At 37.9% G+C, this 27,014-nt stretch overlaps 1 protein-coding gene across 2 annotated transcripts in view; it reads left to right on the top strand.

The window, feature by feature from the left end:
• The window catches only part of LOC106074453 (uncharacterized), a 158,283-nt gene that overhangs the window by 114,113 nt on the left and 17,156 nt on the right, over positions 1 to 27,014 (top strand). The window lies entirely within an intron of this gene.

Raw genomic sequence — 27,014 nt, 5'->3', positions numbered from 1 at the left:
ATAGCAGTCTAGTTCAGTTAGCTGTTGGCAACAGTGACGTTCAGTTTCGCGTCCTTGACATTCATTAGTTTATCGTGAAAATCTCCAATGGCGGAAAACAAAAACTCTACATATCTAGCTTTTTGTGTGTGTGTGTGTATCCATTGTACAAACTGAAGAAAGTTTTGAAAACCTATGTTTTTTAAAAATGTTTTTAATTAAATGTAATAGTCACAATTCATATCTCTGCCATTTGTAGCTTTACTTGTGTTTTATTTAGTTGGCACTATAGAAGTTAGCCTCCTTGACATTGCCTAGTTTATAGTGTCCTCGATTACTGCCATGTTAGTTGTATATTTTAATGTATATTTTAAATGTACTTCTAAGGAAAAGCACTCCTGTATAGCGGAAATCTTTTTATAAATCATAAGTCCTGTAGCTTAAAATCAATTGTATTCACATGGTGTAATGGATACTTTTGTAACCAAACAATTGTATTCACATGGAAGAGTGTAATCGATACTCTTGTAATCAAACAATTGTATTCACATGACAGAGTGTAATCGATAGTCTGGTAATCAAACAATTGTATTCACGTGGCAGGGTATAATCGATACTCTTGTAATCAAACAATTGTATTCACATGGCAGAATGAAATCGATACTCTTCTAATCAAACAATTGTATTCACATGGCAGAGTGTAATCGATAGTTTGGTAATCAAACAATTGTATTCACATGGCAGAGTGTAATCGATAGTTTGGTAATCAAACAATTGTATTCACATGGCAGAGTGTAATCGATAGTTTGGTAATCAAATAATTGTATTCACATGGCAGAGTGTAATCGATAGTTTGGTAATCAAACAATTGTATTCACATGGCAGAGTGTAATCGATAGTTTGGTAATCAAACAATTGTATTCACATGGCAGAGTGTAATCGATATTCTTGTAATCAAACAGTTGTATTCACATGGCAGAGTGTAATCGATACTCTTGTAATCAAAGAAATAGTCACCGTATTAAACCCCCGTCAGATTTAATTTTTCTATAGGTCATTAAAGTCGTAGAAAGTCTGTATATACTGGCCATAATTGTCAAGGTTATGGCAGTCTGACCCGATATTTCTCTAAATAGATACATTCCTACTTTTTCTTTTCATGTCTGTGTTCCTTGCACTATTAAGACGGGGTGACCGAGTGTTGAAACTTGGTCGTTGGGTTGTAGCTCCAAACAGCTAGTACAACTAAACAGGTGTAGGCGTGTTACATTCTTAATGAAGAGCTAGAAATAAATGTGAACAGACTTCTTTTGAAAGAAACTTTAATATAACATTTCTTTCTAAATATACACAGCTTTCAACTTCATTATAGTTGTGTGTAGACACTTAGAAACACAAGTTAAAAATGATTCTTTGAACAAAATCGAACTCTCTCGCTTGTTCTCCACTCCATATTTGAGACCGCAGTATTTCTTAACTTGAACTATGACAGACCACCTCATAATTTCATCAAAATCTATTCACTCTACACAACCAAACCATCCGCCCACCTTTTCTATTGGTGACATCAGAAACACACACATACACCCCATAACATCGAGGGATTTAAAAAAAAAAGACAGTAAGAAAACCCGATGGAGTACTATGAACATAAAAGGGGAATTTATTTTGAATTGCTTTGTGTTTCTCAGAACTGAATCTTATCCCCCCCCCCACACACACACACAAGAATCTAGTTGATGTTGTTCTCCCCCTTCACTTTCCCTCGCTAAACGCCCTCGTCCAATTCCCCACATACCAGCTCCCCTTTCACTGTTGTACCAAGTACCGAACAAGAAATTCCACTCCCCACAGTCAAATCCGGTTATTAGGACCAGCTACTACATGGACCGAACCCTGCAGCACCGAAATATAGAAAAGGTTCGTTTAATCGGGCCAGCCGGTTATAAGGACCAAAGTTATCGTGTCCAGAAGTGGTCCGTTTAACCGGAATCATCTGTATATCGTAACGAACTAGTTGAAGTTACATAGCTTACTAATACATCGTCATTAGATGGAAACATGTCTAAAAGATGGACACAGGATAAAGTCGATGACTTGCCAGGCTACAAGAAATCTGTCCAAACAGAAATGGTGTATTTAATAGACAGTATCAAGATCCAGTGGCCAAGTCTGATCCAGTGGCACCGACAGCGCTCCGTACACGTACACGTTGTACAGCAAATCCATTTCAGTTCCGATTAGCGTCTTTAGAAAGACGAGCCAGCCACCGTGCTTTTTTTTTTGTCACGTGAGTGTGCCGGAAATTCTTCCACTCAGCATTGTGTGTGGGCATGGTGACACGACCCAATTAAAGGTTCAGGCATCTGGATATTGCTGTATTTAGTTCACTGTGGTGTCTTATTCTGGATACTTACAATGTTCATTCATTTTTATGGATTCTTTTGGGGGCTTCGAGAAGTTCGATGCATTCTTTAAAAAAATCTTCAGATTTGGATACCACGAGTTTCTGTATGTATTTTATTGACGATATTATTTCACAGAAAAGAAGATTTTTAAAAAGTTATCCTGACCTTGACATCCTAGACACGCGATATGATCATTCGTCTTGCTTGCTTGTCGCCACTGCGGCTTTTTGTTGAATGCTACATAAACAGGGGCGTATCAAATAATAGACGCCAACTCTGTCAGCGTATCTGGTGTCTCTAGAATTAATATGGGGATTGTAGTATGAATCAGGGACATCTAACATAAAATAAGACGCACAAAGGCTTGCCCAATAACTAACCGCCTTTACTTTCTCCAACTATTTAGATGGTGAACAGGGATGTCCTAAGAATCCTAAAATTTAAATTCCCATTCTTCCCAGGGTTTTGTATACTCGACCACTTGCCTCAGAAGATATTGGTTTTACCACTCAAATCAACACGCCCTCACGTTGTTGTTGATACTTTATTGCAGAGTAAAGTTCCTTTATCAAACTTTGCGATATATGGGGCAGATGATGTGAAGGTCACCTGTTTCTGTTTCTTCAACCCGGGACCTTTAGCCCTCAATCACCGCTCCTCCCTTTCATACCAAACGATGTATAAGCGTGTTAAGTGTGTGTGTGTATCGCTTCAGTAAATAGATGGTGGGGGAGGCTGAAGTCGTAAGATTTACTCTCGTAATTATTCTCTTCTACTTCCCTTCAGTTTGTGATGCTTTGAAGACTTTAGAATCTAATGAAATGTAACAACACAAAGTGGGCCTCCCCCCCCCCCACCTTTATAATCTAATGAAATGTAACAACACAAAGTGGGCCCCCTCCCCCCGACTTTATAATCTAATGAAATGTAACAACACAAAGTGCCCCCCCCCCCGACTTTATAATCTAATGAAATGTAACAACACAAAGTGCCCCCCCCCCTCACCAAATAAGTTGACGCTCTGGTCTACTGCAAGTGGAAAAGTTTCCAAATTGAAGCTAGCCATTGTAACCTGCCTTGTATAGTCGGGCCTATAATATCTAATTCGTTCTTCTAGATCTATAACTTGACTATAACCTGTCCCAATTTATTAAATCCATATTTTGTTGAAATTAATATCTAGCTCTTGTAACAGGCTATTTTGTTTTCATTTTTTATATATTTAGTGAAAGTAATTGTTAGTGTTTTGTTTCCATTCTGAGTGAACGCAAATTTAGAGTCTGGTATGTCTACGGACGTATGCACTAAATATATGAACAAACAAAATATAAAACAGACTTTTTAAAAACAGCTTATATAATGAAAAGAACAGCACTATGGCTGCTATATTTCAATACTTGAAGATTTATTTCCCTTTCTTATATAAAACACAAAAAATTAAAAACCACCAATCAATTAACTAGTTGGTTAATTTATTATTGATTCATGGGCTGACATTGGCAATTAATAATCTTGCAAAGTTTCAACTTAATCCAAGAATGGGAAGTGGGAGTAAAAGCGTGTAGAAGATTCGTACCTGACAGACAGAGTTGATAGAAGCTTTGTAAAAAAAAGTTCTTTCTTGATAATTATAGCCACGTGACAATGAACCTGTAAGAGTACACTGATCATTTTTTTAATAAAATTTCTACTAAAATCGTGCATTATTTTATCTGATCTTATTTTGTTATCAATGACTTTAACTCTGCCAAGTTGTTGGTTTTCCTGGTTTTAATAGCCTCTAATAATTAGAAATGATATTTGAAAGTTGAACCGTGTTATGTATAGAACAATAAAAATAATAAAAGAATTTTCGCAAAGAATTGAAAGCTGCCTCTTCTCTGTTTACGGATCCGGAATATGAGAAGATCCACACGTTTTCTGTGTAGGTGAAGTGACAAGTCACAAGGTCACACTGTCACACTAGCTTTGAACTGCCATTGTGTTTATTCACTATGGACTTAGCATAGTAAATGAGACACAAAAAAATCGTCTGATTGGCCAGTCTGTTTGAATGTCAACTCATCCCGATACAATACAGATCTAGTGCTACATTGTGCGTTAACCCGTTCGACTTGCATATGAACTAAATATTTTTCTTAATATCCCCGCAATTACATTTAAAAAAAAAATTACGAAACTGGTTTATTTGTAGCCAAACCACAATGACAGACAATGCGAACAATGGGAAACTAGTATTTGCTAGACTATTGAATTTCCTGCATTTGCAGATGAAAATGTAATTAAGCTTCTTCCAGTGGCGTAGCGAGATACCCGTGGGCCCGGGTTCAGGAATGCGAAGTTGGGCCCCCACCCCTTATAGTGTGACTGAAACAACTGGGCTCTACTGAGAGTACATGTCAATGAAAACAGACTTCTACGCCAGACAGTACACAAGGTGCATCTGTTCCTTACGGGGTAAAAGAGAACAATTTCCTCCAGCTTTGGATCTGTCCAACAATTAACTAGAACATACTTAATAAAACTTGTGATGACTTCAACTGATGTTTAATTACAGATGGGGATGATCGTCTTGTCTCTCTATCCGTCGTTTGATCTATTCACTATCCATCTTCCTACAAGCCCAAGCCATAGTCTTCTTTTATCATGTACACGTATTCTGAAACGTCATTCGTCTGTCTGACTACGTCACTACTTTTACCGTCACTAAAAACAATGCACAAAACTAACATAATCTCTAAACTAAACTAGGTCAATGCAGATCATTTGAGGGGCCAATGTCATTGGTCAACCATGTAAAGTTAGGAAATTCTGAATTTGTAATGGTCGTCATACGTATGAGGAATGATAGGCTTCCCATAGCGCACTGGTCCTGTTTTACATCAGCTGCGTCTAGTTAGGAGACGATGGTTTTTTAAAGCACCTTTGTCAGGAAATTAATGTTCAACCTACTAAGTAGAAAGTCGATTGTGATCTCCAGCTTGGTTTCCATGTTTGCTACTTCAAACATTTGGAAGACATATTGTCTATAGGTGGGTGAATCGTGTATTTACTGTGTTACAATATTTAGATAAGATTTGATGTACAGTTATTCTAATGAAATGTGCATATGAATAATCTTCAAAAGATATAAGTTACGATAAATGCTTAATATCTACTGTTAACTCTTACAATTAATTCAAATATTTCAACTAGTAAATATGCACTGTAATATTAAAGAAAGAAATAACATTTGTACCAAAACAAAAGAAAATATTATACATCATATAGAACACTTTCACAATGAGTAGGCTTACAAGTTGTTATTGTTATTATTATTAAATAAAAAAATTAATACATTAGATTTAAATGAAACGCTGTACTGACACTTTAAGAGTTACCTTCCTTTAATAGATTACATGCTACAGTAATACGATGATTTTGTTATTTCGCTCGGACACCAGAAATAGAATTTAAGAACAATGAACATGATTTAATTAAAATAATATAATAATGTGATGCATTTAAACTCTTATAGTCAACACATTCCCTTAAATAACCCCTAGTGATCGTGGGCCCTGGCGCCATGAACCCCTTCGAGCCATGGTTGCTACGTCACTGACTTTTCCTACGTTGTAACGTATGTTGTGAAGTAACCTAATGAGACACAACAGGAAGACGTGTCTGGATCCTAGGCTTCATTGTACAGGAATGGCAAACAGTTCACGATAACACAGTACACACACACAAGCTGACCTGGACACCAAGACATTTTGACACACAAGAACAGATCAGTTCACAACACACAACAAAAAAACATAAATACACAACATGTAGTTGATAAGATAAGATAGTCGAAGATAAGAACAATGTCATCTATGAACTCCAAGATGGCTGTTGAGTTCAATCTTCGTTTTGAAAAGCCGACTGCATTCAGGGTTCAGCACATTGCTACATTGCGTTCACTCTAAGCTCCACGGCTTGTGCTTATTTCTTTGCAGGTTATTTTTGTGTCATTTATCTTCTTAGCCTGAAACACAGACACTAACAGCTCCTCGCCGTCAGGAGCGATAACTTGTTTGTTTTTCCCTGCCATGGGTTCCTATTCGGCAGTCATTACATTTTCGGTATATTTTTGTTGTTTGTGGAGATGAATCCCATGAGTCTTCTCAAAGCTCTTGAGAGCGTGGTCATTCTGTGATGTGAACTTTGTTGTTATGTTGATCTATTAGGTCTTGATCGAAGTTTCAGGATGTGATTGGAAGAAGAAAAGGGACAGAATCTTAAACATTACCCGTAATAATAGTCCGCCCAAAACAAAACGAGTAGCTGTGTTGATTTCTGCCTTTCTTAAAAAGAACAGGACTTTCAATGGCAAGAAATAAGGACACACAATTTCTCAAAATTCTTGGTGTAATTATCTTGGAGACAGGTCAGCACTCTGTAAATTAGCACTTCCCTATAGTAGACACGCGATCTGCAGTGAAGATGAGGGTCTATAGAGATGAGCTAGGCTCATTCCACCCCCCCCATCCCTTTGGCATCCACCCCGTGTTATGTGTTGTCAAATATTGACTTGCGATCTAGTTACGGTATTGATTATCCCCCCTATGCCTTGATGGATCGACCACAACAATACAGTGGGGATGGCTGACTGAGCTCTGGGTTTCGACGGTCATTCACACGGCTACCTACTGGTATTATTTATTCAGTGCAACAACCAGGCTAACGTTGTTTGATGTCTGCTGCTAACTCGTGCACGGTGGAGACAAACTGGAGCATCGCCTGGAACTCAGCAGCAAACAAATAAGTCAATAAGGAGGCTTGCGACTGCCATGAAAGATAAACTCTAGATCTGGAGGTAGCTCATGTGTTTGGCTTTACACCCGTTTAACGAAACAAATCTGTAATTAAAATATTATTATGGTTAGCAATTCGATAGGGGAGAATGCTGTTATGGTTGAATTTTAGTATTGCATGATGCCTGCACTTTGAAAAGTTGATAACTCAATATCCAGTAGTTTGCCTTTTATAGATGAAATAACTATTCCTCTTTACGAAATAAAATATTCTAACCCTTCTAGTATTATTCATTGAACACACACTATATATCTAGCAATAATACACTTTATACTTATATTTCATTAATAAATTCTCAAAACTGAACATGAAGCTTAAAACGTATATACTCAATAAGCTGATTCTGAACCATGATATAAGCTTTTCTCTTCCGCCCCATGCCACCGCGCTTGAAAGGAGGGGGGGGGAGCAGCGTTCGTAGATTTCATTCTCACCTTCAGTTTTGCAATCCAGATCAGTTCTCACTAACTGGGTGTCATGTGGCCAGCTCAACTACCAACTGCCTTTCCTTTTCCCCAACTAATGTCAGGTACCCATTGGAGCTGGTTGGACTCAGAGGCGCCCGAAGATCCCGAAATTAAAGATCCCAGTCTTCACAAGGATTCGAATCCTGGACCCCAGTTCAGAAGCAAAGTGCTTTACCGCTCAACCACTGCGCCTCCACATTTCTAATTAACTCCCCTACATATTTTACGTAGAAACTCGAAGCTTCGAGAAGTCAGTGTATAAAATAAACGTCCTGTTTATATATCCCTTTGCGATCTTGACGTGTACACCAAATGGCAAGGCTTCTCAGTGAAAATGATTAGGGTCATACATTTCAAAGGAACAGATATTATTGAATAGTCGTAAGCTTAAAAATGTAACAAAAAAAAAAAAAAATCTGAAGATATTGGTTGATTATTATATATATGGTTAAAGCAAGCAATAAATCCAACCTAATTTATGAGTGCATTAATACCTCACACACATTTTTATAAAAAGCTTGACATTGTAAATACACTACAAATAAGATCGCAAGATGGTATAAGATTTTGAACAATAAATTTAAAAGTTCTCGCCTCTATTTTGTATTATAAGAGACACACGCAATAGCAACTTAGTCAAAGTATATGCATTACATCAGCCAGTATAAACTCTTATTATCTTCATTACAAGATTGAAGTCTCTTGGCCTTTTATCTTAACGTTGCACTTGTGTTGAAGGTCAATATCTAAACCCTTGTCAGGAATATGTGCTTTGTCCTCAATCATGTCCTATTACTGAGAGTTTACTGTGTAGCCATTACGGAACTTCTTCTAGCCAGATTTTTTTTGCTTCGGAAATGTAAGACATATTTCTTTGCTTCGTAAACAAAACCAAAAAAAAAAAAAAAAAATACAACACAATACCTTTGTTCTGTTCTTTTCAAACAAAGAAAAATCCTTTGAGCTCAAAATAAAATGAATAGTTTATAAAACTTTTGCTTTGGTTCTTTTTTTTTATATACAAATATCTCAAACCCCATCCTCTTAAGTTACCTATTCCCTAGTTTTTTAAGCTCTGCGGGCGGTGTTACGTGTCAGAGTCCAAGGTCCTGGCTGTGGTCAACGCTGAGCTTGTGTGTATTTTTTTTCTTTATTTTCTCTCATATTATGGTTAAAAGAGTTAGGTGATTAGAATTAGAAACAGGAAATACACAGCAAAGGGAGTTAAGCGAACACATATGAACTTTTATACAGCAGAGTTAGAGATTAATTTGGAACAAAGAAAAGGAAAAATTAACCCTACAAGGCCGTTTTGTTCAAAGACAGTATAAAACGTGATTTGTTTTGATTTTTCTTAGTATTCTACTACGAAAGAATAACCTTTTTTATAAAGCTTATATTAACTCACTTGATCTGTCTACCAGGATTTTTATCGGCTCCCGAAAGGGGAAAAGACGCTATTAGTTTTGTGTGGAATGTCTGTCCGTCCGTCCGTGCGTCCCGTTTAGATCTCGTAAACTAGAAAAGATAGTGAAAATCCGACATCATAATATTTTAGACCATTCAAAGTTCTGATGCAACGACTACTTTTTCTTTTCTGAGAGCGAAAAATTTTAATCACTTATGCAAGCAGTTTTTTTCATAACAATACACCACTTTTACAACTATTCCATATTAATAGTAACAAACAAGGGAGGCTCTTCAGTAGCGGAGGTAGCCACATACTCTATTTTCAACACATTTAAGCAAATGGTTTTAGATCTTTTGTCTTTTTTTACATGTGTATTGCTAAGTTTAGTCAGTTCTGTCATACAAAGTACTACATTTACACATACACACACATGTTTACTTTTTTTTAGTATGTATATAAGTCGGACATAATTTAAAACAACAATTAATAAGTAGTTTTTCATATAATCGCGTGAACTGCAATAGAGTGTACATATAAAAAGTACAGTTAACTAAAGGTATTATTATTATGTTTTTTGTTACGGAAATGTTTTTTTTCTTGAGGATTTGAAATAAGAGATTGACCCTTTACAAAACAATTAGATCAATTACATATTTATTATAACATATCAGTTAGGCGAGATTCACATCTAACTAAACATTCACTTTTACTTATCCTTTGGTCTGCTGGACTGCTGGGGCACCACACACGATCTGTCAACCTTCTTTCTCAATTCTTCTCTGTCATTTGCTTTGATAGAATTTCATTCTGAAAATATTTTTACCTGCCTGGGTGGACCACTTCGGGGGCCGATTATGAGTTTGTGTTTCCACACAAACTGTCTTTGTAACCTTGTTTAAAGTTTTTTTTAAAATATATATTGCTTGCTTTTTGGTTTGAAATAGTAAGTGAAAGATTGCTGTTGTGAACTAGTTGTTAATTAGTCCCCGGCTCACTCTCTCTCTCTCTCTCACTCTCTCTCTCTCTCTTACTGTCTCTCTCTCTCTCTCTCTCTCTGTATGTTCCCAATATGAGCACTATATTTTCTCTGCGAAAGCTGACTATAACAGTCTCAACGGGCACCAGATAACTCTCTGTGCCAGCCATGATCCGTGTCAATAATAGCTCTTTCAGTGCTCCTGGAGCAGTAATCAGAGTTGATAGACTGCACTCAGACGTCTCATTCCTAGCCTACAATCAAAGCCAACATGGTATCCTACCACTCTCCTCTCCCTCTTCTTCCTTCATCACTCTCTCTCTCTCTCTCTCTCTCTCTTTTCTCAGATCTTTCTAAAATATTTTAAAATCGTTTTCTACCTCGATGTGTGATCACCCGAAGGTGTATTCAATGTATCTATGAGAAAAGATCTAGATCTAATATTGATCGTATTTTAACGCCAGGGAAGTCATAAAAATATTACAACAGAAAGAACACATTTTTTTGTATTAGCGGCCCCCGAAAGTGGTAAAGATGTTATTTGATTTGTGTGAACAAACCGTCCGTCCGTCCCGTTTAGATCTCGTAAACTAAAAAAGATAGTAAAAATCTGACATCATAATATTTTTGACCATTCAAAGTTCTGATGCAACGGCTATTTTTTATTTTCTGAAAGCAAAAAATCTCATTTTTAAAATCAACTATGAAAGCAGATGTTTTTTTTTTCTAAAAAATACACTTTTTTTTTTACAACTATTCACTATTAATAGTAAAAAGCATAGGGAGACTTTTTAGTAAGGGAGATAACTATTTACCATATTTTTTAAAAACATTTACGCAAACGGTTTTAGATTTTGTTTTGTAAAAATAAAATTATTTTACAATTGTATTGCATTTACAAAAGATAATATTTACTTTTTTTTAAAGAGAAAAAATCTATTTAGTATACGTATAAGTGGAACATTATTTAAAACAACAATTAATAAGTGGTTTTTCATATTATGACTTCGTCTACAGAGCGGTTACATGGCTGTGAAACACATAGCTAAAGGATTTTTTTTTCGGAAATGTCATAAATTTATACAAATGAGGCTCTGAATAAGAGATTTACCGTTTACAAAACAATTACATCAATTAGATAATCATTCTAACTCATCTGTTAGGCCAGGTTCGCATCGAACTTCACATTCACTTTCACCTATCCCTTGGTCTGCTGGATTGTTGGGGTACCACACATGATCTGTCAACATTCTTTCTCTATTCTTCTCTGTCATTTGCCTTTGATAGAATTTCATTCTGATATTCTTTTTGAAATATTGAAACCTGCCTTTTTACCTGCCTTGGTGGACCACCTTGTTTATTGTTAAGAAATTGTGTAAAAAAAAATCGCACTAATTCTTAAATATTAAAAAGAAACACTTGAAATGATTTAATGACGAGTTTTGTTGACGTCACTGTCAGCCATTTTGTTTAATCTCGAGAGACCTAAAATAGCCATCAGTATAAATAACTTCAGTACATGGCCTACTTTCAAATGATTCTTTGACTTGCTTTCTTTTTTTTGTATCTTTTTTAAAGAAAAGAGGGTGGGGGAGTGTATTGGTTGATCGAGTTAAAATCTGGAGCAGTTTTTATGAAACAAATCTGAGTTTATATGATGATGTAGGTTAGTTGAGTGCTATTAGAGATTTTCAACTATGGAGGAAAACCTGTAAATAGCTAGCATTGTGGTGTCTCCGGTGGGCCGAATAATGGAAGTAGGGAGAAACTATGCATTGTAAAAATTATATAACATTTATAGACTTTTTAGCAATGCGAATTATTATTTTTTACGCTCTTCCATTTATAGCTTTTTTTTTTTTTAAATGTAGTTGTCAACATTGAATGTCCTTGACATTGTTTAGTTAATTGTGAACTCTTTATATCAACTCACTCTGTGTGTCTGGTCAAAAGTTTGTACACGTTATTTCTCCCACACACAATCTCGGATCAAGCTGAAAATGTGCACATTTATTTCCTTTACCTCACAACACAATAATCAATTTAAAAAACAACAACAATTAGTTAATTATTTGGTTATCAGTTATTTAGTTTGGTCGCCCGAACAAGGGACAGAAATTTTACTTGACTGAAGTAGTGGTAGACGCTGAATTATTCCCCTTTAAAGGTCGTCATCTGAGTCTTAGTGAACACCAACCTGAAATACGACGAGACTATTGAAACAATAAATAACTATACAATATACTATGTTCATAAGAACTTCACTAGCAGAGTGGTTACAATGTCGGCTTGAGGAGGCTTGAGCCATGAGTTCGAATTCAGATCGTTCCCCCCGCCCCCTTTTTATTATAAATGCTTTTTTATTGTTAGAGAGAGAGAGGGGGGGGAGAGGGATGACTAGAGAAGGGAGAAAAATAATGACATGGATAGCCTGTACAATTTATTCACTAAATGTATTTATGTATATGTGCTTGACAAGAGGGGCGAAATACAGATAGAGAGAGGAGAGGGGAGGGAGAAAGAAAATTAAGAAAAAGGCAGATGAAGAAACAGAGAGAGAGAGAGAGAAGACTTTTTTGGTGGAGACAGACAGAAGGATAAAGAGATGAGTATCCGATAAAAAGAAAAAAAAAGAGAGAAAGAAAATATGAAAGACAGAGAGAGAGAGATAATCATTTGACAGAGAGAGAAAGAATGTTGGTAATTTTTCTATTTCTCCAGCCCTGTCCAAAATGTCCGACGTTTGAATGCCACACATGACAGGGGGTGGGAGTGAGAGGCTGCAAGGAGGTGTGTGTGTGTGCGGCTGGTGAGTGTGAATGAACCTGAGCGTTATAAAGAACTAGAGGGGTGGGGTAGAGAGGGGTGTCAGAGAATTCGTGTCTTCGAGCGACGAGCCATGGATCGATTAAGCAATAGCTGTAATAGTCATTTACACTGCCAGTAGAGGTAGTACACATTTTGATGGTCAATAGTTCTTGTAGTAATATAGAGGTCAAAGCTCTTGTAGAAAGTACAATGGCTAATAGCTCTAGTATAAAATACAATGGTCAAAAGTTTTAGTAGAAAGTACAAATAGCCAATAGCTATAGTAGAAAGTAAAATGGCTAATAGCTCTAGTAGAAAACACAATGGTCAATAGCTCTAGTAGAAAGTACAATGGTCAAAGCGCTAGTAGGAAGTAGAATAGTCAAAAGTTTCATCAGATATTACAATGGTCAATAACTATCAGAAAGTACAATGGTGAATAGTTTTAGTTGAAAATACAATATTCAATAGCATTAGTAGGATGGTCAATGGCTACAATAGAGCGTTTTATAGCTGTAGTAGAAAATATATTGGTCATAGCTCTTGATACATAACACACAGTTCAATAAGTCTCAATTCCAATGGTGAATAGCATTACAAATGCAATAGCTTTTATAGATTGTTTTTCAGTGAACATATCTCTACAACATTTTTTTCAGTGGTCAATATCTCTGATAGTTATTTTATTGGCCAACTGTAGTATTAGTTTATTATCGTGGAAGCGACTGTTTGAGCCGTCTAAGAACACTGTGTTACATAACTGAGAGTCTTAAATTCGCATTAGGTGCTTGGGTTTTATGTTGGCATTGCTTGTTCATCTACCTTGACAGTGTTGGCATTTCTTGTTCATCTACCTTGACAGTGTTGGGATTGCTTGTTCATCTACCTTGACAGTGTTCGCATTGCTTGCTCATCTACCTTGACAGTGTTGGCATTGCTTGTTCATCTACCTTGACAGTGTTGGCATTGCTTGTTCCTCTACCTTGACAGAGTTGGCATTGCTTGTTCATCTACCATGACAGTGTTGGCATTGCTTGTTCATCTACCTTGACAGTGTTGGCATTGCTTGTTCATCTACCTTGACAGTGTTGGGATTGCTTGTTCATCTACCTTGACAGTGTTGGCATTGCTTGTTCATCTACCTTGACAGTGGTTGGCATTGTTTGTTCATCTACCTTGACAGTGTTGGCATTGCTTGTTCATCTACCTTGACAGTGTTGGGACTGCTTGTTCATCTACCTTGACAGTGTTGGCATTGCTTGTTCATCTACCTTGACAGTGTTGGCATTGCTTGTTCCTCTACCTTGACAGAGTTGGCATTGCTTGTTCATCTACCTTGACAGTGTTGGGATTGCTTGTTCATCTACCTTGACAGTGTTCGCATTGCTTGTTCATCTACCTTGACAGTGTTCGCATTGCTTGTTCATCTACCTTGACATTGTTGGCATTGCTTGTTCATCTACCTTGACATTGTTGGCATTGCTTGTTCCTCTACCTTGACAGTGTTGGGATTGCTTGTTCATCTACCTTGACAGTGTTGGCATTGCTTGTTCATCTACCTTGACAGTGTTGGGATTGCTTGTTCATCTACCTTGACAGTGTTGGGATTGCTTGTTCCTCTACCTTGACAGTGTTGGCATTGCTTGTTCCTCTACCTTGACAGAGTTGGCATTGCTTGTTCATCTACCTTGACAGTGTTGGGATTGCTTTTTCCTCTACCTTGACAGTGTTGGCATTGCTTGTTCATCTACCTTGACAGTGTTGGCATTGCTTGTTTATCTACCTTGACAGTGTTGGGATTGCTTGTTTATCTACCTTGACAGTGTTGGGATTGCTTTTTCCTCTACCTTGACAGTGTTGGCATTGCTTGTTCATCTACCTTGACAGTGTTGGCATTGCTTGTTTATCTACCTTGACAGTGTTGGGATTGCTTGTTCATCTACCTTGACAGTGTTCGCATTGCTTGTTCCTCTACCTTGACAGTGTTGGCATTGCTTGTTCATCTACCTTGACAGTGTTGGCATTGCTTGTTTATCTACCTTGACAGTGTTGGCATTGCTTGTTCCTCTACCTTGACAGTGTTCGCATTGCTTGTTCCTCTACCTTGACAGTGTTGGCATTGCTTGTTCCTCTACCTTGACAGTGTTGGCATTGCTAGTTCCTCTACCTTGACAGTGTTGGCATTGCTTGTTCATCTACCTTGACAGTGTTGGGATTGCTTGTTCATCTACCTTGACAGTGTTGGCATTGCTTGTTCATCTACCTTGACGGTGTTGGCATTGCTTGTTCATCTACCTTGACAGTGTTGGCATTGCTTGTTTATCTACCTTGACAGTGTTGGGATTGCTTGTTCATCTACCTTGACAGTGTTCGCATTGCTAGTTCCTCTACCTTGACAGTGTTGGCATTGCTTGTTCATCTACCTTGACAGTGTTGGCATTGCTTGTTCATCTACCTTGACAGTGTTGGCATTGCTTGTTCATCTACCTTGACAGTGTTGGCATTGCTTGTTCATCTACCTTGACAGTGTTGGCATTGCTTGTTCCTCTACCTTGACAGAGTTGGCATTGCTTGTTCATCTACCTCGACAGTGTTGGGATTGCTTGTTCATCTACCTTGACAGTGTTGGCATTGCTTGTTCATCTACCTTGACGGTGTTGGCATTGCTTGTTCCTCTACCTTGACAGTGTTGGCATTGCTTGTTCATCTACCTTGACAGTGTTGGCATTGCTTGTTCATCTACCTTGACAGTGATTGGCATTGCTTGTTCATCTACCTTGACAGTGTTGGCATTGCTTGTTCATCTACCTTGACAGTGTTGGCATTGCTTGTTCATCTACCTTGACAGTGTTGGCATTGCTTGTTCATCTACCTTGACACTGGTTGGCATTGCTTGTTCATCTACCTTGACAGTGTTGGCATTGCTTGTTCATCTACCTTGACAGTGTTGGCATTGCTTGTTCATCTACCTTGACAGTGTTGGCATTGCTTGTTCATCTACCTTGACAGTGTTGGCATTGCTTGTTCATCTACCTTGACAGTGTTGGCATTGCTTGTTCCTCTACCTTGACAGTGTTGGCATTGCTTGTTCATCAACCTTGACAGTGTTGGCATTGCTTGTTCATCTACCTTGACACTGGTTGGCATTGCTTGTTCATCTACCTTGACAGTGTTGGCATTGCTTGTTCATCTACCTTGACAGTGTTGGCATTGCTTGTTCATCTACCTTGACAGTGTACCTATCGATTGGAAATAAAAAGAGCCATTGTGTTGTCATGCTCTTTCAACGTGTGTAAAGGAAAACTGCGCCTTATCTGCTAATTAGTTCTCTATAGCAATGTCTAGACTTAATTAATGACTAAGATCATTCTGTATGTAAAAAAAAAGTCCATTCTGAAGGCAGCAGTTAGATGTTGTTTATGTCAGAGATATTTCTATTGTCCCAGAAGACTTCAGAAGATAGAGTGATATTCCACAACCATAACTGTAAGGTCAAAGTTCAATGAGCACAGCTTAGAAACAGACCTTTAAGTTCTTGTACAATACAAATGGATTGTGTGAGGTGTGAGAATGTATGAGATTGTGTGAAAATATTTGAGGTTGGGTAAGATTGTGTGAAGGAGGGAGGCGCGGTGGCTGAGTGGTAAAGCGCTTGGTTTCCGAACCTGGGTCCCAAGTTCGAATCCTGGTGAAGACTGGGATTTTTAATTTCGGGATCTTTGGGCGCCTCTGAGTCCACCCAGCTCAAATGGATACCTGACATTAGTTGGGGAAAAGTAAAGGTGGTTGGTCGTTGTGCTGGCCACATGACACTCTTCTTAACCGTCATCATCATCATCACTCCTTTGAGTTCCTCATGGAACATTGGGCCTTCGTAAAAACACGCCACTCTCACACGGTCTCTTGCTACTTTTTAATGGCTTCCCAGCTCTTTCCGGTCCTCTCGTCTTGCTCTAGTATACTGCGTCGCCATGTTATTTTTGGTCTTTCTCTGCGTCTTGTTCCCTGGGGGTTCCACTCTAGGCCTGCCTAGCTCTGTTGTTGGTATCTCCACTTCCTCTCTAAGATCTGCACATCTATATTTTTCTGCCCACTCATCTCCCACAGTTTGGTGTTTTCTACTTTGTCGTACCAGTGTATTTACACGAGCATTAGTTACTCTGCCTCATCGTGGCGCTCGTGTGGAAACGACCATTAGAGGAAGTGGTTAGGCTAAAAGAGTAGCAAAACAAAACTCCCGTGGGGATGCCCATGGGTAGATGAGAGTCCACCCCTTGCACGGGTGGGGTTGCAAAAGAGTCCCCATAAACCTGTCACACATCCATGCTCTGTTCCTCAAAGGACCGTTACATAAATGGCGAGTCCCCCACGGTTAGCTTGGTATAACGAAGGAAAATGGCGGAGGCTCCCGGGGTCCTCGGCCTTCGGCCATGTGCAGCCAAGCATGCGTCGGGGGCCAAAGGCATTGGAAACAGCAATGCTTTACATAGGCATTGACTCGGGTCTCTCTCAATCAGAACTGTGTGTTCACACAGGTTTTTTTTTTTTTACTGTTTGGCGTCCAAACAGGGTTTTTTCAAACTTTTAGCTCGAAGAGCCTTCGGCTCAGCTCATACGACTATCAAATGGATACTTCTCAGACATCTGTTGATGAAGATCTGTACTTTTTTGTTGTTGCTTCAGTTGTTCTCCATGTTGACCGTGGGTCACAGAAACAGGTCTGAAAGGGGAACTATATACTATATAAGATTGTGTGAGGTGTGAAAATGTGTGAGATTGTGTGTGATTTGTGAGAATCTATGTGATTATGTGTGGACATGTGAGATTATGTGAGAATGTGATATTTGTTGTGAGCAAATTTGTGTATTAAGTAGTAGCCGCATATTTGAATAAGTTCATAAATAGTCTTCCACTTTCCTCTGTAATTGAAATTATCCTCATTTTAATTAGACGAAGTTTATTGTAAATGTCTTTATCTATGTTCTAAAAACATAATAAATCAATGAAGCTTTGTTTAATAAAAACTTTAGAAATGAATAGTATTAGTGATGTTTGTTACCATTGGCTTTCAACGGAGTTTGAATTTCTTGTGTTTTAAATTCGATACAGACTTGACACTTGCTCCAGATACTTCTTTAGTTTCTGATTTTTATCTTGTTTCAAATATTTCTTATGCGCCTGATATTTTGTATTTTCCAGATATATCTCTCTTGACCTACACATTTCTTGTGTTTTCACGTCACGGATAAACTTATTTTCTTGTATTTTATGCCTAGATATGGTGAATCTGACACTGAACTTTGTCACAAGGATAACGTACTCCTCAGGAACTGTCATGGTCTATTTCTGACATCTTTGTATTGCTGTTTAGTTGAAAGAAACGACAAGACCTAAAAGAAGATTCCTTTCTTTGACTGTGTTGTCTGCATAACTCTCCAATGAACGGAGACTTTTGCTTTGATAGGGACGAGGGAAATTTTTGAAAGCCAATGGACAGTTTACCCTGCTGTGTGTATACATTGTTCAAGTCTCCTGATTCTAAATCCTATGTTTACAAGAATTGTTAGTTACTTCCCTTACAACTGAGTTATCCGATCTTTTGCTTCGTCTCTTGATTTCTTCTCTCTATCTCTCTCTTATTCTCACACTACACTTAATAACTGACTTTTTTCTGGGTGGAAAGAATGCTCCAATTTGATTCCATTTTTTAAATTCATCTAATTCTCTTGTTCTTTGTAAAATTTCTGTATCTTATGTTATTTTTGTTGTTCTATATATTATGCAATCGTCTGCAAATAATCTGACTTTTGTTCCTGAACTATGAATATACTAGATCTAGTTATCAATTGATTTTGTACATCAGATTCAAAAATATAAAACCCTCAGTCAAGAGTTGTTGGACATTTGAAAAAACAACAACATAAATACCTTCCTGTAGAAATGCGGTCAATTTTCTACTAAACTTTTAGTAAATATTAATTTTATAAATGTAAGAGTGTGGTCATTTCAAATAAATACAGTTCACCTTTCAGACCTTCAGACGCTTTCATAACTGCTCACCTGGCCAAAGTGAATGAGAATGTTGTATGGCCAACCCAACGACTCCCTCAGTGCCCAAACTTATGTTAGCGACGTCCTCAGAATTTCCAAGTACAAAATCACAGTTTTTTGCTGGGATTGAAACTCGTGAGCCGTCATTCGAAAGCTAAACGCTAAGCACTCATCCACCCTGCCCTACTTGTGTAAGGTGCTGTAACCATTTTAAAAACATTTTCAAGCAATGACTTAACCTCTTTTAGAATACCTTCGCATGATTTGCTTCTCGTGTCCTAGAATATTCCCTGTTCTACTTTCTGTTCTCACAAAAAATAAATAAAAACTTAATTTTTAAAAATCCTTTTAAAAAATAAGACAGGTATCTAATAGGGGAAGAACTCCGCACTTGCAACTACAACTCTCAATAATTTAGAAGTCATTTCCCTTATTTGATAGGAAACAAAATAATTAATTGACTAATTGGTTGTTGTTGTTTTTAAATTGATTTGTGTTTTGTTAAGTACAATAAATAATTGTTTAAAGTTTCATGTTGATTCAAGAATGGGTGTGGGAGAAACAACGTGTACAATTATCTAAGGGGACCAAACCCTACATATTTATCCATATCTATAAATACTGAAAGATTAATTTCGCTTGTTGGTATCAAACAAAATAATTAATTACCAGTTATTAATTGACTCATTGCTGTTGTTGTTTTTTCTATTGATTCATGTCTTTTCTACGCCAATGAATAATTGTGCAAAGTTTCAACCTGATCTAAGAATGGGTGTGGGTGAAATAATGTGTTACAAACATTTGTCCAGACAGACACAGAGTTGATATAAGCGTTGTAAAAATCAACAACTTATTTGATCTTTTGAAAACTCACTCTCGAAAGCTTTTCTTCCCTGCTGAGCTATTATACGAATGTGAACATTGCCAAACTGTTTTGGAATGTTAAAAAAAAAGTAGTTAATTATTCAAAAAACCCAAACTGTAGAGGCGTCAGGCAGTGTTTCCCAAAGTCCTGTACACCTAAACTTGGTGCGGCACTATGAAGTCAGTAGTACCCTGAAAGAAATTCTGTCACTGGCTATTTTATTTGAAGTCAGCTGTGTATGTGTTTCAGTAGTGTTGAGATAAAGGGGGAAGGGACGTACTCGGGAGTATAGACTTATACATCATTCATAACTACTGCAAAGGAACTGTAAATGCTTATTGTAAAATAGAATGTTCAAACTGTCTAGCAAGTAATGTATTGAAAAGACAAAAGACTAAAAGGAAAGAATATCTGTGAGTTAAATGAATACACAATCTGCATGGAACGTATTCTTATCAGCATTTCTCTAGGTAGACATTCGTTTTAGCTTATCTCTTATCTTCTTATCTTATAAAATACAGACGTTACTTTAAAAAAAAAGATGATTACGTCCTATGCATGTCTCTTGGTCAGTCTAGTTTATCGTTTTATATGCTAAGCTAATCTTATTATATCATTAATTTTATTATTACGTACGTCTACAGTATTGCAGTACTATTGGACATCTACATCAATGTGTAACATTCTATATAGTGTTTAAAACTAGTCGTTTGTGTTATATATTTGTATGTCTTTCAAGTCGGATATTATCAAGTCGGATATTATGTTAGTAAACATGACCCATGAATTTAGTGGAGTCCTACATTACATACCCTGGAATATTATGTTAATGAATAGAAAGCATCAATCTAGTGGAGTACTACGTTACATACCCTGGAATATTATGTTAATGAATAGAAAGCATCAATCTAGTGGAGTACTACGTTACATACCATGGCGAGGTAGCGGGATCCTGTCTCATTACCTATGTATAAAGTGTTAGTTGAATGTGTTGATAGCTAGATTCCCCTGACCAGCACCTACTCATTGATTAGTGTACTGCGGCGCCCCACCCTTCACTCTGTTAGGCGCCCAACAGACCAATCGTAATGTAGAAAGAGTAATCAAAACTTGTGGAGGTATCTTCTGAGACTCTAATGAACACTATTAACAACTTTCTACAGTCACGTCCGATGAAGGACGATAGAAGTATTATAAGACATGTCTATTCAGACTTAGTGTTGTCTAATACAGAACAAAATCAGTAATGATTACAATAAGTAAGGCTCTCGCGGTACAGATAATTTAAGCAAAGGGTACCTTATATGTCGTTGTTGTTTTTTAACTGGTTGGGTTCCGATATGTTCACCATTGTGTCAGGGAGCTGCTTATGAAATAGGTTTTATAGTTATTTACAAACTTTTCTTTCTGCAAAAAATAAAGGAAACAAATTCAACTTATAGCACCTTATCAGTCAAGTACAATTTCTTTCCCTTGTTCGAGATACCAAACAAAATAATTAATTACCAAAAGTTAATTAACAAATGGGTTAATTTTTAAAATTGATTCTTGTGTTGGTTGGTTAAAAAAAATAATTGTGCGAAATTGCAAATTGATCCGAGATTGGGTGTGGGAGAAATAACGTGTACAAACCTTTTACCAGACAGCCAGAGTGAGTATGTTATAAGCTTTGTAAAAAAAAAGCATTCCTATGCAAGCAATGAGTTTCATTCAAGCCTTCTGTATGACACTTCTTTTTGTTACAGAACTATAATTAGTCTTGCAGAGCTCTTAAAAGAGTAACTAAAAATGATATACGGACATTCCGCTCAATTATGTGTATTTTTTACTAGTTGTAAAGCATATTTTGAAACTGATTTAAAGGTCAAAATTTATTTATACAATAAAAAATTCTGATATATAAGTATAAATCTAAGACTAAGACAGCTTTATTGATCCTTATGGAAAAGATTACAAGGGCTCTATTCTCCTATAAAGACAGTGTTGTATGGCAAACCCAACAACTAACCTACAGGTTTCTAGCCATAAGGTTTACACTTGTGAATACAGCATTCAGCCGTGGGTTGGTTTAAATAAGCCGGTCGTTCCATGTTTGTTGAGACCACTGGAGACCTCTTAGACAGTAGTTAGTTTTGGTCTCTGCCACAAGTGTGAGATTAGCCACGTAGCCACTTTTTAAAAAACCAATCCAGTGATAACCAATAACCAAGCCAGAACTTTGTTTTGTCAGGAACTCGAGCTAATAGTGCTTCTACCACCCTTTACCCTGCCCCATCTAACAATTCATGGCTCAGAGTTGTTTCCCCTTCCAACTATACGTAGTCCATGAATAATGAATCATTAAGTTCTTAGGAACATGTATATTGTGAATAGTACTGCTGGTATGACGTCAATATAGGAAGGTATAATTCTAGACGTTAATGAAGTGAGACATGATATCTGTAACTGGAGAGTCGTAAAATACCGTTTCATAAACATGTAAATCTGTGTTACTGTCATTTTGTTTTCGTAAATGTTTGATTAGCTACGCTGAAGGGAACAAGAGGATAGGCTACGCTGAAAGGAACAAGAGGATAGGCTACGCTGAAAGGAACAAGAGGATAGGCTACGCTGAAAGGAACAAGAGGATAGGCTACGCTGAAAGGAACAAGAGGTTGGGCTACGCTGAAAGGAACAAGAGGATAGGCTACGCTGAAAGGAACAAGAGGTTAGGCTACGCTGAAAGGAACTAACGGAATTGCTATGCTGGAAAAAAATTGAACGGATGTGCTACGCTTCTTGGAACTAACGAATGTAGTATGCTCAAAAGAGCTAACGGATGGGCTACATTATAAAGAATTAACGAATGCGCTACCCTGAAAAGAAGTAACGATGTGCCATATTGGTCATTAAGGAACTATTCTGAAAAGAACAAACGGATGAGCTAAACTGAAAGGAATTAACGGATTTTCTATGTTGAAAGGAGCTAAAGGATGTGCTACACTGCAAGAAACAAACGTATGTGTTACACTGAAAAGAACTAACGGATGTGCTACATTAGTCGTAAAGGAACTATTTTGAAAAGAACTAACGGATGTGCTATATTAGTCGTAAAGGAGCTATTTTGAAAAGAACTAACGGATGTGCTACATTAGTCGTAAAGGAACTATTTTGAAAAGAACTAACGGATGTGCTATATTAGTCGTAAAGGAGCTATTTTGAAAAGAACTAACGGATGTGCTACGCTTAACGGAATTAGTGGATCTTAAGTGTATAGGAAGGGTCAAGTGGGTTTAGAAGTTCAGTAAATTCACCCTTGCTACAAGAAGGAATCTAGCTGCAGTAAGTATAGAGCGCATGAACAAAACAACACAGCTGCTACTTTACAGGACATCTTGACATCCTTGCTTACTAATTACATACACTACCCCACTTAAACATCAGCGCATCCAAAATTTAAAGGCGGGAAACAATACATATATCGTCATCAGCGCGTGATTCCATTGGAACTTAGCTCGTGAGGTGTATACAGTGGTGTTGGAATGAAGCGGCGGGGCATGTGAGGGCGCTGGGGTTGCATTCGCAAGGAACAAGGGGAAAAAAAAAGGGGCGCTCAACACGCTCGAGTTTGATGGGATATTGGCTTACTTACTTTTTTTTTGGGGGGATGGGTTTGCAACGTATTTCAAAGGGAGCTTACTGAGGGCTTTCCTATTGACACGAGTTGTTGGCCGTGTTCCCTCAGATTTCAATGATAAATCGTTATTTCCTGATCTCTCAACTCAATCGTCTCCCAAAGGAATAAAATAATAATGTCAATGGGGTATACAATCAGAGAGCAAAGATTTTGATCGCTCATCTATTTTACCTTAGAGCAGGATATTATATACTTGATATGGGACATTGAAAGGAAAATACCTTTCTTTAAATATTGAGCGACTGGGTTTGGAATACAAGATAGTGTAAGAGGCACTCAGGCACCTGAGCATTACTTAACCACTGGTTGATTCGAACTGGTGATGGCCAAACTAGAAAAAGGTGCTAATAATACAATAGAAATAGAAGCTAGTAATAAAATAGAAATAGAAGCTAATAATAAAATTGAAACAAAAACAAAAATTCTTGTACATTTCGGACGTTCATCCTGAAATTAAAAGTTTGACGACGTCAACCATGGAATGGAAGAGGGAAGGATTCGAACTCGTGGCCGTCTGATGATAATATCGAACCGCATACCTCACAACTAGAAAGCCATATGTAGACTACTTTAGACAATTTTTTTAGAAGGGGGGGGGGGAGGGCTGTAGATGTCTATAAATGTCGTTTTGATCAAATGCAACTACCTCTGTAATTCAAGATAGGATACTGTCTAGTATTTACCAAACTGGATCGCTGTCTAGCAGTGTCTTAAATACTATATTAGAAAGTCGTCATGGCGGTCCCGAGTTTAAATCTTGTTGTCTCCAGCCGTTTGTTTTACGGGTGGTTTGATGAAGATAAAATAAGTAAATTAATTATAGCTTTTATATAGCACTACTTTCATGCTTATAGCATACTCAGAGTGCTATGGTCCAATCTTAATTGTAAACCAGTTCGGGGAGAGGGAGGGGGTATCTGGAAGAAGGTTTTCCGTGCTGTCTTTAGGCGCTCAGTAAACACAACTCTGTGTCAGGTGTTGAACCTTGAGCCACCTTCATAGGTAGCCAAGCCAAGCCAAGCTCAAGCGTACTTAGCCCCCCAACCTAATGTTTAAATGTCGATATCTAAGAGCTCGACTTGTGTGGCTGCGGAACATTCTGTGATGAAAGCGACTTGAACGAATGAAGGCTAACAAACAAAGTAAAAATGGTCCCTAATGGATTACTAACTCCTTCAGAGACAATGCTTGATGGTGAAACTGTTTCTCACTTGGAATCGTTCTGACCAACTTTGTGTGCACAGGGTGGCTGAAGGAGAGTGATGCTTGCAGTGTCGTCTTGAAATTTGAAAAGGCCCCTTAGCTATTTGAAAATGGTGGCCTTTTGGGACCATTTGTAAGTCAAGATATTATATGTCAGTGTTTAATATTTCTTGGGTACCCTAAGCTATAGCTGGTGTTACCTATAGGTAAATCCAGCCCTGGATGCTTGGAATTTCCACGCTTTAGGTGGAAATGTTCTTAGGAGTTCATACTTGTTGTGATAGACATGTCAGTAAATCTCACAGACAGAAAAGAAGATGAAGAACCAATTTCCTAGTCTTAGCTTGTATAAAACCGTTTTGTTAATATAATTGACCCAATTGTACTTTGCTTGAGGTCAGAATTGTAATATTTTATTTAATTGATCTTTTTTGTAATAAGTGTTCATTTTTTTTTTTAAAAAGGTGAACTGTTTTTTTACAAAGATTAAATCTACTCTGGTAAAAATTCATCTGTTTCTGTGGCCCACGGTTAACGAGGGTGTCATGTGGCCAGCACAACGTCAAACCGACTTTACTTTCCCCCAACAGACGTATGGTACCCAGTAGAGATGGCTAGACTCAGAGGCGTCCTAAAGATCCCGAAATTAAAAAGCAGTCTTCACCGGGATTCGTGCCCGGAACCCCCAGGTTCGGAAGCCAAGCGCTTTACCACTCAGCCACCGCGCCTCCACTTCCGTTTGTAGCACAAAATAATTTGAACATGAAGGAACCATTTGACTTTCTTCTATGGCCTACACATTAGTTAAAAACAAAAGGGCATTGAACTAGCGGTGATTGAGGATAGTTGATAGGACGACTTGACGACAGACCGCCACGCATTGAGATAGTGTTAAAATTAGAAGTCAATTCATGTTGACTTAGTTGGAGACAGTAGAGGTCAGCGTCCTTGACAGTGTTTGTTTGAGTCTGAAAATCTTCTCAACATCATTTATTCTGTTCCTTTTTTTAAAGTCTCGTATAAAGAAGTTTAAAACATCAAAATGCGATCAAAGAGCAGCTTACTGTGGAGAACCTGTCGTTTGAAAATCTTAAATAGTCTACTTTAAAACTTGGTTTGCTGCCAAATATCAAATTATGATGTGATTTGAACTGTTGTTAAAGGTTATCTCTAATATATTTACCATGAAGAGCAGGGATGCCATGTCCATCCAGTTCCCGAGACCCTGGACTCGAACCAATGGCAGTTCTTATTTCTGCTTTTTCACCTGCCCAAATGAGCAAAACTGTTTTTTGACAACGGCTGGTTAAGTCTTTAAACAAAAACATGACTCGTTGATACGGAGTAATTAACTCAGCCGTTTTATTTTAGCTTGCTTATTGACTCTTAATTACCCATCTGGCTAAATGGAATTATCCGGCTCAATGGTCAGTAACGGCTATCTGGTTCAATTTGACTATCAGGCAACATGAATAGTTGCAACCTATCTGCCTCAAATTGACTATCAGTCATGATGACCAGTAACAGCATATCTGCCTCAAATTGACTATCAGTCACGATGACCAGTAACGGCCTATCTGCCTCAACCTGACTATCAGGCACAATGACCAGCATGAAGAATTTCCTGAAGTTTAAGACCAGGCAGAACAGTTCTGACCTGCGCAAGTTTGGCGAGGAGTATTACATGAGGGAGGCGAAACTGTGGCGGCCGTTTCGCCTCTTTGGAGTGTTTGCCGAGGCTTCAGCCCTAGTGTTGGTCCTGTCATCACTTGTGAGCTCCAAATGGATACACGGAAGTGGTAAGTACTTCTGTTTTTATATTTATATAGGTTAGATCTTTCAACTTATCACAATATGCTCTTATAGTCGTCGCTTATAGCCCTCTCTTTTTTATAAAGTGGTATACACCAGTGTTTCTGAAACGTTTACTTGTGATTTCCCACCCCAAGAGCGCACGTGAAAAAAAGTCATTAAGAAAGGGGTGGGGCGGACCGATACTGTAGTGTGAAGACATTCGAGGATAGCTTCCTGGTCGTATGGTTAGCGATCTGGATTGTGGCCTAGATGATCCCCGGTTCGAACCTTGCCCGCCTCCATCCACCGCCGTCCTGTAGGAGGGTTGGGTTGGGGTGTAATAATCTTTTTGATAGAAACTCCGAAACATGTCAAACAGACAGTAGAGCAAGGACAATTCTCTACTGAACTTGATCATCGTCAGATCATCCTGATACTTAGCAACACTTTGTAGAGGGACTATTTTGTTCACGTCAGATCATCCTGATACTTAGCAACACTTTGTAGAGGGACTATTTTGTTCACGTCAGATCATCC

This window comes from Biomphalaria glabrata, chromosome 13 (genome assembly GCF_947242115.1).
Source record: "Biomphalaria glabrata chromosome 13, xgBioGlab47.1, whole genome shotgun sequence".
NCBI lineage: Eukaryota > Metazoa > Mollusca > Gastropoda > Planorbidae > Biomphalaria > Biomphalaria glabrata.
This window is presented reverse-complemented; position numbering and strand designations above follow the sequence as displayed.